The 16,082-nt window shown below is 42.1% G+C and overlaps 1 protein-coding gene across 1 annotated transcript in view; it reads left to right on the top strand.

Annotated features, from left to right (window-relative positions):
- Positions 1 to 9,681: 9,681 nt before the first annotated feature.
- Positions 9,682 to 16,082, top strand: part of FAM110B (family with sequence similarity 110 member B) — a 70,018-nt gene continuing 63,617 nt past the window's right edge. The window contains exon 1 of the mRNA XM_035126058.2: positions 9,682 to 10,204. The gene's annotated coding sequence lies outside the window, so the exon portion shown is untranslated. The remainder of the gene's footprint in view (positions 10,205 to 16,082) is intronic.

The raw sequence follows: 16,082 nt of genomic DNA, 5'->3' as shown, positions 1-16,082 counted from the left end.
CAAATGGAATAAAACATTTTTTTAAAAAAATCTTTCCCTTGATTTACCTTCTTTCAGTAATTAAGCCAATAATTTTAATCCATTCTATAAACACACACACTGCAAAGTGTTACTTTTAAGAAGCCAGTTAATGATTTAGCAATAGACGTAATGAATTTCCTGTTGAGATCATTATTTCTCCCCAAATAGTGGAAAGCATTTACACTAATTCACTTCAAAGTTTATAATAAAAATAATGGCATTCCTGTTGAGGTTATGTCTTCCAGAATATAGGAAAGCATTTATACTAAGTCACTTAAATGTTCTCCCCACAGCTGCTTTGGAAGCTGGTTTTAATGGCATTCCATATGCAAATTGCATGCATTTGGGGAAGGGCTGTAGCTCAGCAGAAAAATAACTTCTACAGTACTTTGCATGCAGAAGCTTATTGGTTCAGCCTCCAGGTAAGGCTTGGAATCATTTATGTCTGAAGCCCTGGAGAGCTACTTCCAGTTAGTGCATGGCAATACTGTGTTGGGGGCCTGTGTGTGATTTTGAGAGAGACAGAATAGCCCGACTGATGCACCCACTGAGGCTAGCTCAGTCGGCAGAGCACGAGACTCTTAAATTTAGGGTCATGGGTTTGAGCCCCATGTTGGGCAATAGATTCCTGCATGGCAGGGGGTTGGACTAGATGACCATCGGGTCCCCTTCCAGTTTTACCATTCTATGATTGTATGGTTCTAAGTGGTTCCCAGAAAGTGGTATATGGCCTTCCTGGTCATGGAAACAGAACTTTACAAGACTATTGTAAATACTGATCTGTTGCAAATTTATGTTCCAAGCTATAAAGATGCATAAGCAGCTTTTCCAGAATCGTTACTGGTTTTAATTTTGTCCTAATCTAGCTTAATTTTTTTCATTATGAAAAATATATTGATTTCTACTTTTTAGCTTCTTCATTGTGTGGAATGAAATACTTTCTGTGGGGGTGGGGATGTGAAGGGTTGTGGACTATAAATGTGACTGACTGTTGTGTGTTTCAGTGCTTTCCCACAGAGGTTCCTGTCAAGATGGGGCAAAGCTTTCTTGATGCAAATCATAAATGGGCCAGGAACAATGAGTGGCATCTGTGAATTGGTGTTTTGATTTTTAAAGGGCATTTCATAGAGTTCTAACTTGGCTTCTTATTGCAAATGCACAACCGACACATTCTCACAATGCTGCTTAGGAGATGCAGTTCAGGAAGGTCCAGGGTCAGCATGCATCAGCCTTGTGGGCCAACAGCTAGAGAAGGCTATTGCCCACATGCATTGCACAGAGACTTCCCAGAGCATCTGTATAGCCACTGGGGGAACTAGAATAGTCAAGGAAATAGACTTTTGGTCCAATCCAGCAGGGTTCTTCTTATATACTGATCAACCCATCCACACGCTTAACTGTGTCATTAAACCATAACCATAATCAAGCAGTCATTGTCCCATAGCCATTGCTCATGGGGTATTTCCAGAGGCCCCAATGAACATACAGAACTTGGTGCAAACAAGAATTTCTTCATTTACTTCAGGGTTGAGGAGTATGTGCATTTGTGTTTGGTATGCGCATTACAGCTCAGCAGAGAGGATGAATTTAACAACCTCGTTCAAACCCTGCTGACCTTTTGACCACACCACATTATTTGGGGGATTACTCAGAGTTAGCATGTGAACCTGGTCACAAGTCTTCCCAGGAAAGAGACCATGCTTAAATTAAGGAATGCAGTCTCCCCTTTACCATGGTTTGCTTCTTTTGCTGCAACACAAAGGAAGCTCACATGAGACCCTATCAAAACTGTGTGATATAGAATTTGCACAGTGGCTCTTTATATGCTCACTTTAACACTAATCGATACGATCTCTCTTTAGTTTTAAATTAAGCCGTGAACCCCACAGAAGAAATGAGTACATTATGAGCCGTAGGGAAACAATCCCTTCATCTACTATTTTGAAATACTAAATGCATAAATATTTGCCACATTCATATACATTTCCGTTTTGGAAGTTGGAGTGGTGGTGGTTCAGGGGTAAAACATTATAAAATGCTTACAAAATGGTAAATGAAGAGAGGTCAGGTTGATTTGATTTATTTTTTTTTACCCTAATAATTTCCAGCTGGTGTATCCATGCAGTTAAATGGTTGATGAGTTCCTGAATTACATGACAATGTATGTATACTTGGAAGCACTTGTTTCAATGTTATGTATCCTTACTCGAATACATCTCAACTAAGTCAGTGGGTCTTGCTTTTCAAGTAAACAAACAATTGAATGGGTTGCTTAAAAAGAATATGCACACCTTTTGTGAATGAAAGGTTTGTCCATTATTTATTTACTAGAAGTGTAAGATGATGGCATAAAATAACATTTTTCAAAAACAGCAGTTGAAAATAGCACCAGTTAAGAATTAAATATATATTTTTCTGCAAATAAGGACACATCCACTAGGGAAAGTTTATTGGTAATAACAATCTTGATTGCCTGAGAGCTTTTGTGGAAACAAAAGGCTATTACATTTGGCATCATGAAAAATGTAACATGTTTTAATTGTCTTTTAATGTTCCAAATGTACTAAGCATTTCCCACAAATTAGAAAGCTAGATGATATTTATATCTATGCTGTGCAGCATGATGTCTATGCAAAAATAACCCCCACTATGTTCATGGAGTCTTATTTCCAGGTAAATGTGTAATTCCACCTCGTTCATGCTTTAGTGAAGCAGACTATGCGCCCAAAATGAAACATATGTCCTAGTGTTTTCCTGTATCAAGCTCGTAAACTTTGCTTTAAGTGCCTTTACGGTATCCGTCCTAGTTGAACTCGTCATTATTTAGCATCTTTGCACCAGAAAATACATAAATCAACAGACCTACTGTCAGTACGGTCCATTTTAGGTTGATTTCTGAACTATCTAACAGCAAAGGGCTGCACTGCGGATCCAGAAGAGGCTCACAACCTGTCCTGGCTCATGCTGGACAAAGGACGATTACATTTTCTGCTAAAAACGTTATGTACCACCAGTCAGTATGGTGGTACATAAGCACAGCAAAGTTCAAAGGTGCAGCAGGTTCAAGGCATGGCTACACAAGCTGTTGGTCTAACAGTTGACATGCCCCCTGGCTTGCTGTTATATTATTATTTATAACAACAACAACAACAACAACAACTTTTATTTTTTGTACCCCAGCCACTCGGACAAACATTAAAAACTTCCCTATACCGTGCTGCCTTCAGATGTCTTCTAAACGTCGTATAGTTTTTACTTCCTTTACAACTGATGGAGGACATTCCTTAGGGAGGATGCCACTGCCAAGAAGGCCCTTTGTCGGATTCCCTGTGACTTCATTTTTCACAGTGAGGGAACTGCCAGAAGGCCCTCGGATCTGGACCTCAGAGGGACAGGCATGGTTTTACTGCAGCAAGTGGGATGTTTCTTTGGACTGTACAAGTAAGCAAGAACCCTTTCTGGTAAGTTGGGTTTCATCAGTCTGTTCACACTGGTGCTGGCATCTCTGAGTCCTAGGCGATGGAGGTATCAGTACTGGCTCGGGTGCATCTTTGGTCACCTCATCTGTAAAGTAAGGACAGAGACAGGCTTTCTGGCAACATGGAAGGCAGTGCTGGAACTAGCCGTGAGGCTGGTATGGAGTGCCTGAGTGACAGAAGGGTAGGCAGAGCAGCATGTCGGGGCAACACGTCACTGGGACCCTCCCTGAGATCGTTGAGCAGCAACTATTCCAACTCCTCCCATCCCTCATCTTGATCAAGCCCTCCAAGATGTATCATTGGGACTCATAATACAACCTATGTTTCAGTGTAGCTCCCCATAGTAAAATATCCATATGGAATTTGAAAATGTACACCTCCACCAATCTGGGGGCTTTCTGCCTTTGCCTGAAGCAAAGGGCTTCTTAGAGGCAGGACTTGCTACTGTAATGATAACCTTAAAACTCTGTATCACCCCCTTCAATCAGGTTATTGCAAAACACATGGAATTGCATCCTCAAATATATCTGGATTTCTTCTTTCCACTCTGATATACATGTACTTGTTCCTTTTGTTTGAGGAGCTTTTCAGTCAATTGCTTACTCAACTTATGGCAGTGATTCTAAGTCTTAATTTCTATGGCTGTCTTGCAAAGGTGTCATATGAGGTCAGCAGCTTTTAATAATGACAAAAGCCACAATCCCATGCACACTGATGCTTTGCTGAAAGGTTTGTTATAGGCCCTTCCAGGCAAGGATATGTCAGTATGATGTGGAAGGAATTTTTTTAAAAAAAAACAATGAGAGAGCAATGTTCTAAAAAATCTTCAAAGCTTGCATTAAGACAGCTAATCTTAGTCATTTTGTTGGGAATGCATTATTTATTTATTCATTCAGAGCATTTTTACCTGCACTGTTAAGCCAAAGAGACTCTCAAAGGAGCTTAGATATAACCCATAGAAACAAAAACAGTCTCTGCCTACAGGCAGCTACTACAAAAAAGGAAGAAAATATAGTGAGCGAAGAGGAGAGCAGCTAGGGTGGAAAAAGTTGAGGGACAGAGCTGGCCTTTCACCAGAGCTGATAGAGTGACCCTGCTTCCCAATTTTCCTATGGCTACAACAGTAGATATTCCTCTATAGAAGATATGTCAGATCTAAACATCCTTTGATTGTTAAGTCTTCTCTTATTTGAAGTTGGCAAAAGCTTACTAGTTTTAGATAGTTTCATTACACTAAAATGGGCAAATCTGTTCCATCAAGTGAGACTTAATAATAAGGGGGAAATGCAAATATTAAAATTCATGCTGCTAAAATATATTCATCTAATCAGGAGTTTTCACTGGTGAATATATTATAAATTAAATAGATTTCTGTTTTGCAGATTTTAAAAAGTGATCTCAGTAGTACAGTAAATTGCCACCAAGATTATCTCATTGGCATATTAGCAGCTTACATTTCAAGTAGTGCCTGAAGTTATAGGTTCTAATATGAATGCTTTTCTCCAACCTGTGCTATGAAATAGTTTGAAATCTGAAAGCCAGTGCACTGTCAAGATTAGCAGATGGCAAAAGTGTTGCTAGAATATACCAAGGGAACTGATGTTTCGATATAAAGGTTATGATGGCTAAAAGCATAACTACCGGTACTTATAGCCAACTTTCTTGTGAATGGATCCCATTTGCACTACAGTGCAGAAATGGACAGCTTTTACCTCTGAGGGAATGGAGTAACAAGAACAAGGCATGTCCAAGCTCCCCTTCTCTGTCGCCTTCCAGAAGAAAACACTAACTCAATAGGTACTGTCCCCCTGTGAAAGTGTATAATGTGGAGTTTGCATTTTTAAAAATGAGCAGAGTTGGAGTTTCATGGCTCAGTAGTTGTGTGGCGATACCCTGACGCCTCCCCGAGAAATAAAAACACTAGACACATTGCACAAGGTTAATGGGCATAGAAGGCCACAACTTTATTGATTACGGATGTAGAGGGGTATTGGCCTAGGCATTGGATCTAACCGACTATATCTGACTCCAGCCCACTCTGCTGGCAGTCTGTGAAAGGTTAACCACCGTTGGATGAGTCCTGCGATGCACATCAACTAGGAGCTCATCCTGGGGCCACCGCTAGGGGCGTGCCCTCTGGCCCTCACCTACCACGGCTTCGGACTTGGCAACGCCCCCGGACTCCTTAAGGGAGTACCCTTCCACATTTTTGGGGAGGTGATGGCCACAACCTCCCCCCCACACCTGTACCTTCACAAGATAATCCAATGCCTACCGCCAAAACCCAAGTTGTGACGAGTAGCTATGAGGTAGGCGAAAACCACAAGGTTGTGGCCCAATCACCTTCTAAATCTGGCCCACGGATGGTCCAGGAATCAGCATGATTTATGAGTAGAATGTGTCATTTTATTTAAAGTGCATCTCTGGGTTATTTGTGGGGCATAGGAATTCATTCATATATTTTTTCAAAATACAGTCCGCCCCCCCCCCCAAGGTCTGAGGGACAGTGGACCGGCCCCCTGCTGAAAAGGTTTGCTGACCCCTGCTCTATCCTTTTGGATCTGTTATTGTGATAGGGGTCTTGGATCAGTCCCTTTACCTCCAGCTCCTCCCACTTTGTCATCCAAGCCACAACCCAGTTGGGTGAGCCTCTACTGGCAAGCATTAGGGCACTGTGCTTTTGACCTGTTCTAGCTGTCCTACCTGCCTCACCATACACAACTTGGGAGAAGCTAAGTTGGGACCATAAATGGAAAGAGCAATAAAAGCAACTGACAACAACAAGCATGCCATTAGACCAGGGGTCAGCAAACTTTTTCTGCAGGGAGCCGGTCCACTGTCCCTCAGACCTTGTGGGGGGGCTGGACTGTATTTTGAAAAAATATATATGAATGAATTCCTATGCCCCACAAATAACCCAGAGATGCATTTTAAATAAAAGGACACATTCTACTCATGTAAAAACATGCTGATTCCCAGACCGTCCGCAGGCCAGATTTAGAAGGTGAATGGGCCATATCCAGCCCCCGGGCCTTAGTTTGGAGACCCCTGCATTAGACTATCTTCCATAGTCAGCCCCTCATTCATCTCAAAGGAACATGTGGAGGAGAGGTACCCAATCCCACCACCCAAATCTGGAAGCAGATTTGTGTTTTTTTTTTCTGCTGGAAGCATAGTTTTGGTACCAAAGCAGGTTATGGATTCATCATTGGCTCTTGAATCCATCTATAGATTCCAAAACTGTTTGGCTCCTGAAGCTTGTAAATCTATTATAATACAGAAATCCTACAACTAAATCCTGCAAGATAAATCATACATTAAAAATGGAGTAAAAGTTTATATACACAGTAAGGCTAAGCCACAGCATTTACATTTTATAGTGTTTATCCTAATCTCGAGGTCCTGAGATTTGCAAAATGAAACATGATAAGATGTGGCAAGAAGCACAGCCACATTGTGTCATTGTGTGTATTTGAACAAAACAGTGAAGATTTATCATAGAGTTAGGAGGATTAGCAATAAAGCTTTGCCATGTTCTTCAAAATCAGTCATATTAACAGCAGCTTTGCGAGACATCTGTGCAGTATGCTGTAGACGAAATACAAATAAATACACATAAAGAAAGCGATTATCACTTCTATAAGACTCCCAACCTAATGCTTTATCCCCACAACAGCCCTAATTAGATAATTAACGGTCTCATTTTATGGACAGGAAAATGAGGCTTAGCCAGTGACTTGTCTAGACCAGCTTTCCCCCTCCCCTACTGGCCCTGCAGGCTAGGGTTATGGGAGTTGTAGTCCAACAACATCTGGGGAGGGGACCCAAGGTTGGGAAAGTCCAGTCTAGGCAACTAGAAAGTCCATGGGTGAAAGGGATTTGAACCAAAAAAAATATGTGGTGCAACATACACAATGAAACACGATTCAGGAAAGTGGCTGAAGAAGTGCGCATGCACATGAAAGCTTATACCCAGAACAAACTTTGTTGGTCTCTAAGGTGCTACTGGACAATCTATTATTTATTTATTTATTTCATAATGAAACATGATGTTCTCAAAAAGTGCAAGTGTGAATTAGAACACTCATATGCTTAAATTTGTGTTATTAAGACACTTCTGCATTCTATCCACTACAGTAGGAACTTCCGTCATTCTAGTTCCCAGCATACAGTACAGTACTTCCATTCTGGGGAAAGTCTAGAGAGCCAAAGAAGCAGACTAGAAAATGAACAGTGTCCCTATTCAATACAGAGCTCCTTCACTATGAGAGCCAGTGTGGTGTAGTGGTTAAGAGCGGTAGACTCGTAATCTGGGGAACCAGGTTCTCTTCCCCGCTCCTCCACATGCAGCTGCTGGGTGACCTTGGGCTAGTTACACTTCTTCGAAGTCTCTCAGCCCCACTCACCTCACAGAGTGTTTGTTGTGGGGGAGGAAGGGAAAGGAGAATGTTAGAGACTCCTTCGGGTAGTAATAAAGCGGGATATCAAATCCAAACTCTTCTTCTTCTTCAAACATATCTATAGGTGCCACCTGTGAAACGCTGAACAGCGTAGGGTGGGAGGGTCATGGCTTCCTTTTATGGGAAGATGGTTTGGCCTCCTACAGGATAACTTGCATGAGGGAGTTGTTCTGAGGTGGTTTGGCCTTTAGCAGCAGGGGCAGGTTATACTTGCCTGCACTTCTGCTTGGTTTGGTGCAAGCTGCCCTTGCTATATTTTAATCATTATAAGCTTTAAACATATTCCTATGTCAAGTTTTCGTTCCAGGTGCACCAACATGCCCCTTTCCCTTTAAAAAAAAGGGGGGGAGAATGCAGCAAAAAGGTTTCTGCTCTTTCTCAATTTAATCTTGTTTCATGTGATATTGGGGGGGGGTATTTAAAAATGCAACACTTCTGCCTTCAAATGTAATAAGGCTACTGCATGTAGCTAAGGTTTTCATCTGAGCTAGGAAGACTTCCGAGGAACTATATTTTTATTATCAAACTTGTCACTGGTCACCCAAAGCAATTGACATTTAAAAAAATATACATATATATAGAAATACTGTATGTACTATATACATAGAAAGGATGGGAATAATGTAACACATTAATATTCTATACAACATATTGGAAAAACAAAAACAATTTAGGTAGATTGACCTTTGCTGTAACCTGATAGGCTGCTTTGCATCCCCTTCCATCCAAAGCCCCACCAATGACTTGAAATACTGACTACACTACAGGACTGTCATAAAAGACACATTCAGCCATGGTCTCCCATCCTGAAACAGCAGGCTAAGAGGTTGCATTTTACTGTAATTGCATCCATTTTTTATAAGGGGGGGTGGAGCAAAATGAAGCATGGTAGTAACAAGTCAGTATGTAATTATAATGGGACTTAGGTTGCAATCCTACTTCCATTTACCTGGGAGTAAGTCCTATTAAATCCAATAGTGTCTGCTTCCAAGTAGACATGTTTTAAGACTGCAGTCTGTGTACACTAAGTATATCTGACCCCAATGACATATGCCTTGCAGGAAAACATTTGGCCATTGGCTCCTTATTTACCAACCATCCATACAGAGTGTGAAGAATTCCGTTTCCTAACGTCAGCTTTAAACTTGACTGTACTGTATACTACAATGAGTTTCAATTTGGCCTCTTTTGGGGGGGGGAGTTTAAAGCAACACTAGGCAGAACCAAGAATTGGTTCAGGCCACACAAAATCAGTGTGAGAAAACACCCTCTTTCTCAAGCTTTGATCCTATACTTTTTTAAAAAAATCTGAGAGTAAACTTCAACTGAACCGATGTTACTTCGGAGGAAAAGCGCATACACTTTTAGGATGATAGTTCACAGGGGAGGGCGAGGGCTTGCTTGCGCGCAAATCACTTTGCGCAGCTTCGCACATGCTGCTAAAACAACAAAGCCGAATATGCGGAAGAATAGATCGTCACAGTTCTCGCAATCCAAATTATTACTGGTTTAAAGAAATAAAGGGGGGATCCTTTCCCTGGCTTACTATTCCTTTATTTGGACGCCTGCATTGGCTGGCTGCCTTCTCTCTCTTTCTCCCCTCACACGTCTTGGTCCAAACCCAGAGCATTGCCTTTAAAAAGAAAGAAAAGGGAGGGGATGGCGAGAGCAATGCTTTCTCGGCCGCGTCTGCTCCGTTACACGGAGGGGGCCGATTCAAGCCTATTGTGTGAGGGCAGCAGCATCCCCCGCCCCGCCCCCTTCCCCATTTCAGCCTGGACCAAACCATCCCGAAGTCGAGGGGGCCCCGAGAGGCAGCGGGGAAAAGAGCATGCGAGCCCCTTGGCCCAGCGGCGCTCTCCCGAGAGCTCAAGGCCGGAGCTCGAACCGGGGCTTCTGGCTGCTTTTTGGCTAGACCCTGCGAGGCCGCCCATGGAGAAAAGGCAGCCCCGGAGCAAGGCAGCTTCTTTCCCTCGACTCCCCCTCCGCGTTGGCGAAGCAGTGGGAAGGACGGAGCTCGCCGCCGCCGCCGCCGCCAGCGGCTCTAGCTGTGGCAGCAGCAGCAGCTCGGTCGTGGGAGAGTTTCATTCAGCGCGTGGAGGGAGCTCCGCGCGCGCCGGCGGGACGGCTTAGCGGGCTGCGCTGCTCTCGCGCCCCCTCAGCGGTTCGCCGCCTCGTCTCCCCTTTCCGCGGGAGCTGGCGTCGCCTGGCGCGGGGCTTGTTATCTCTGAGGAGGCACGGCAGGTAAAGGAGAAACGGAGAGGGAATCCGGGGGCGCCTCGGGGCCGGGGGCCGTGGCGGAAGATTACCGGAGGGGTGTGTGGCGAGGGGTGGCTGTCGTGTCTGTCGCGCTCGTTGTCTGGCGCAGCTACAGCTCCGTCTCGTCTGCCCTCCCCAACCCCCTCACATCTCGGCTGCTCTGACTGGAGCGCCTTTGCCTTGTTTTGTTGCAATGGCCATAAGCACAGGCAAGCAACCCAGCAAGCAACGCTGCTGCCCGTTGAAACAGCAGCAGCGGAGTCCTTAGGGAAAGGCGGGGGGGGGCGCTTGCTTTGTGCATGCGCCAACCACCTGGACTTGAGCTCTCCCCCCCCCCTCCCAAAGGGCATTGTTTGGTCGGTTTTTTCCAGTCTCTCGGAGATATTTGGGTTTGAAGCAGGAAGTGGGGGCAGGTTTTGGGGGGAGGTTGTTCGTGTAAAGTGGGTTTGTACTGCAGAGAGGAGGGTGGGTTATCTGCGTGTGCCTAGAGGGAGGGAGGCTCGTTCCCTTGCAGATCTCCAGAGATGGAAGTAATTCCAGGAGAATAGCAAAAGGTTGGATACCCAGAGCTGCATGGAAAGCGGAAGAGCTGTTGCTTGCTGAGATCCAGGTGCAGCAGCCTCTGGTTCCAAAGTCTTTCTAGTATCACCGTTGCATCCCGAGGCTAGAATCACGTGCATACTTACTCGGGGATGCCTGAACTTGACTGAAGACAGCCAAAGTTGGGGGGAACTGCTTTGAACGGACATCCTCCCCCCACCCCCAAAAAAGAATTGCTACAGTTTGTTTGAGAGCACCAGCACCACACTTGTGATGATCAGTCTCTCTTCACCATAGGTGAGATTATTTTTGAGTAAGCATGCACAGGAATAGGCTGTATGGCTCCTGGGAATATGTATGTTGTGAATAGTTCTCTTTTGGCATTGTGTGTGGCAATCCTGTACATGTTTACTACTCAGAAGCCATACTCATTGGAGTTTACTCCCAGGTAAGTATTTTTAGGGTTTCAGCTTTAATGTCATTCTCTCTTTCTCTTTATAATAGTTTAGCAGTGTTTTTGGTTGCAGTCCTAGGAACATTTACTTGGGGAGTAAGTGGAACTGAGCACAGTGGGATTTGCTTCCAAGTAAACATTCATAAGGTTGCATTATTGGAGGACAACTGTGTTTTCACATTTGAGGTGCACCTGTTAGGTGGGAACTGGAGTTACAGTTGCAACTGAATAAATTGTGTTAAGGCAGTATCCTAGACTTCTAGTAATGGCATGGATCCAGAGGAGGACTTTTCACACAGGCTTTTCTTACCTAAAACATCCATGATACTTGCCTGCCAAACTTGTTTCATCTTAGTGCAGGTCTTTGTAACTGCAGTATTATTATCTTGGTCTCATCCATAGATGCGGTATAGTGGTTAGGAGTATAAGTTGTGATGTGGGAAGTTTCTACTTAAAATCTCATCTAATTTTTTTTTTTGGGGGGGACTTTCTCCTTCCCCATTTAGAATCATAAAATTGTAGAGTTGGAAGGGACTCTGAGGGTCACCTAGTTCATAGGCAGGTGGCCCATATGGGGCTCAAACTCATGACCTTGGCATTATCAACACCATGCTCTTATCACCTGAGCTAACTGAGCCCATTTGTAGTGTAAGGATAAGAATAATGGCCTACTGTATAGGGCTGTTATAGTAACTTTTAAGAAAACATGAAATATTCAATCAGTTAGGCAACAGGTTATGTACTAGAACTACTTAGATATGAATGGGCCTCATGAAGAGGCTATGTAAAAATCTTGCTTGTGGTGGCATTCTATACAGTAGGCTTAAAGCTATTTACTCCATCCCACCAGCCCAGTCATGGTTTTAAAACCCTTCTATGGAATCCTGGTGGTTTTTTGAGAACTTATCAGTGCATTCTTTAGTGAGAAGACCTGTGATGCTAGGCAAAGTTCATTACATTTTGGTCCTCCATTACTGATCTTTCTTTCCTGTACAGTTTTGCCAGAAGATGTTGGGTGCATTCAAGGCATGCTTATGGGTTCACATAGGATAACAGTGGAACTCAAAATGTATGGCCAGTGCCTGATGATTGCAGTGCATGATCTCCTACAACAGAAATTGGGGACCTGTGTCTGTCCAAATATTGTTGAACTACAACTCTCATCATTCCTTACCATTGGTCATAACTGACTGGAACTGATGGGAGCTTTAGGTCAGCAACATTTGGAGTGTGCTAATGTTCTGTAGCAAGTATGTACGGTAGTTGTATGTATTCCCGGCAGATAAGTTGATGCAGAAGAGGTTTCCTGAAGGCAGAGAGTTCTAAAACCACTGCTATAAGAGACTCTCCATGCCCATTCCATGTGTAGCCTTGTTAGTAGAGCATCTCTTGCCCCCTGCAAAAGCATTTTTCACTGCTGTCCACATGTGGGCTGCAACATTTGAATGGACCTTTTAGTAGCTTTGTGAAGATGGAAGCAAAAATGTTTTGCATTTAAAGAAAAATCTCACTGGTATCAAGAGAAATTGCATTAATAAGCATTTGACTTTAGGATATGTTATGAGCAGCAAACTCAGTGGAAAAACTATTGAGCCAGTGCAAGTATAAATCCAGGTTAGTTCTTCCTTACATCAAGAATTTGTCCTGGGCCTGTTACGTATATGTCTGAAATACTTTTTTATTTAATTCATTGAGCAATTGTGCTTCACTTAAATGGTCCTGAGTAAGCTGTTCCTTATAGGACCATTCAAAAGCTGTTAATAAAATTTAAAACTATAGCAACGCTGGTCTAGAAAGATTACATATTTATGACTTGATTTTGGGGTTGTCCAATGTGCTTTAATTCTTTTATGAAGAATGAATAAACCCAAGGTTCCTTCCTCTAACCCAGACTTCTGTCCTGTTCCAAATCTGGTGCACATCTGTCACAACACTACATGAAATTAGGCTCCTATGAGGGCAACTTTTTTAAATAAAAGGTTGGTAACTGGTCAAATTTCAAAGGGATGCTCTTTCTTTTCAGAGAGGTGAACCTAGTGGGGCAAAAATGCCAAAAAGATACATAGAGACTATACTTCCTTATATTTTCTCCAGCTCTTTAGAGGGTATTTTGTTAGTGGTAGGATGTCAGTCAACTGAGCGATGGTTTCACAGTAGTCAGATATATGTCATGCACCCTTTTTATGGAAATGGCGATGTACCTTTTTTATTTGAATCATGATGTCTCCTGATAGGAAAAACAAGAATGGGAGCTCCTTGCTGCACCTTGCTACCATCAGCTTCAGGAATGCCAGGGTCCTAAGTCTTAACCGTTTGTAAAATGATCAGATAGTTGCGAAGGAGGTAGCAAATAATTACATGGGGCGGGGGAATCTCTTGGTTGCTACAACAATGTGACGTGAAATTCCAGCAGATCAATCAAGGCAGCTTCCTCCTTCATGATAGTGGAAAGGGTGGATACTTCCCCATGGATCAGCCATAGTGGCAGAAATTATTGTGTTGCTGCTAGTGCGGAATGGAATCGGTCAGCTTGCAGAATCAACTGTTCAAGAGCCAGAAATCAGTTTTAAGCCTTCCGTTGTTTGGAGGCCGATAGCCACATATCTCAGTTTTAAGTTGTGAAGAATGCCATATTAAGACTTGTGTCAGTGAGCAGGAGTATACAAGAGGAGGGTGGGGGATACTAATGAGAAAGGTGATGACAGTGAAGCATCTGAGTTGGATAATATGAAGCAAAAATGCTTGTGTTGGCCTGACGTCTGCTTAGTGTAACCTTCACCACGTTTAAAATCTGGCTTTTGCTGTGCATTCAACATGTGTGTTTCATATGCACTCTGTGTTTTATTTGTTTAACTTCATTTTTTAAAATAACTCTTTGGGCTCTTCCTGAGGATCCATGATGAAAACTTAAGAACTCTTTATTCTCTTCAATATTATGTTCCTTTGTATTTACAGAACATTATTGGTAATTTCCCTTAAAATAGTTAACAATTTTATTTCATCGTGTCATAATAACAGTTGATGGACTTGGTTCTGTTTTTTAAGTGATGTCAGTGTCTCATGCACACTTCTATTAAGTTGATGATTTAAATACTTGTCTACTCTTTGATAATATTTGACTGGTCAATTGAGCAATATTCCTTTACCAATGAGATGCCTGAAATCTTGTATTTCATTTGATAATACTATGTTCTCAGAAGCATGATAATAATTTGCCCTTTGTTGAGGTGGAGAAGTAATTGATAAATCATAGTGGTTGATTTTATATATATTATTGTTGATTGTATATATTATTACAGTTAAGCTTCAGCTGCAATCCTTACCCTACTTACCTAGAAGTAAGCTCCACTGAATTCAGCAGGATTTACTTTTGTGTAGACATGGTTAGAACTGAACTGTAATTTCTGACAATAATATATATAATCAATCACTATGATTTATCAATTCTCCAGCTGCTATTCAGGTATAGCATGCAATTGAAAATATAATAAGTTAAAATGGATGAAGATCTATGTGAATGAGATACTTTCAGTTGATTCTTCTTTGTAAGATTTTTTTTTCTGTTTACAATAACTATAATGCAAGTCATTTTATTAAAAAGGCTCCCTTTTTCAGTTGACTGCCCCTGCTTCAATTCCCACCCATCTGCATCTGTAAGAGTCATTGAAAGCTTGCATCCATGTTCCCACCCCCGAATAAAATGGGGGTATTCTACCTAACTTGACAAAGACCCAAAATAGGGTCCAAAAAGGCATGGTGTGTTCTCAGAATGGATGTTGCTTAAGTAGTGCAAATTACTATATGACATGAAGACTAACTTTGGTCTGAAATACAGGTTCTGTTGAGTGCTGTTAGTGACATGAATGGAAAATGTCTGTGAACTCCCACTGACAAGCAAGTCAACTGTTTTTGTTTTTCATAATTCATAAATCTCTCTAAAAAAAGATGGATCATTTTAATCAGTTTCCTAAATGATTGCACTAAATTGGAATTAGTAATGCAATCCCTAATAGGATGAAGTTTTGTGTATTTAAACATATTACATAATGTGTATGTAAGGAACTACTGTGGTGTTTTAATGTTCTTAACCCTTTCTGGATTCTTACTGTTTTGCTGACACAAGTTGTTTTCTGTGAGCGGTCCTAATGAGTCAACAGAATAGCTTGCTGCAGTAGATGAGGCCCACTGATAGTTAAGGTTCATGAAGTACTGAGGTCTGTATAGTGTATGTCTTGGTGCTGGAGGACTGGCAGTTGCTTAAAAAAACATAGCTTGTCTTGTCTTTTTTTCATTTATTTTTCTCAAGGGAGCAAGTTGTACCTTTAACCAATACAGTATACCTTCCTATAAGATTGGTCAAACTCCTTGGTGACCAGTAAACATAGTAGTTTCCAGTTTGGCAAGATTATTTTCAGCATAAATTAGTTCTGTTGACTATATTCTGTACTGTAGTACTGATGGTTTAAGTTTTTCATCAGTTTGCAGTACTGTGACTATAATTCCATTGACGTTCCATTGCAGATTTCCAGCATGTTGCTAAATCTCCTTTATTGTAAATTTCTTTCAGATACAGTCTAAGAAAGAGAATGGAAACTACTTGTGTTTTTTAAAATATATATAGAATGCTTGTAATATACAGGCAGCAACCATTTTGCGCACGTTCAGTTGACGTATGACTGCTGACGCACCAGAAGAAGGTGTAACGGGTCAGGCTGGGCTTATGTGCCGTCAGCTGATACGTATGAATGCCCATAACACAACTCCTGCACAAAAAAGGAATTGCCTGTATTGAAGTATATTAGGAATGGAGAACACGTATATATTTTAAATACCCTATTCATGTGATACAGCAATGCATTCAATCTTGTT

Source organism: Zootoca vivipara, chromosome 8 (assembly GCF_963506605.1).
Source record: "Zootoca vivipara chromosome 8, rZooViv1.1, whole genome shotgun sequence".
Lineage (NCBI taxonomy): Eukaryota > Metazoa > Chordata > Lepidosauria > Squamata > Lacertidae > Zootoca > Zootoca vivipara.
Note: the sequence above shows the minus strand (reverse complement) of the source record. Positions and strands in the feature narration are given on the sequence as shown.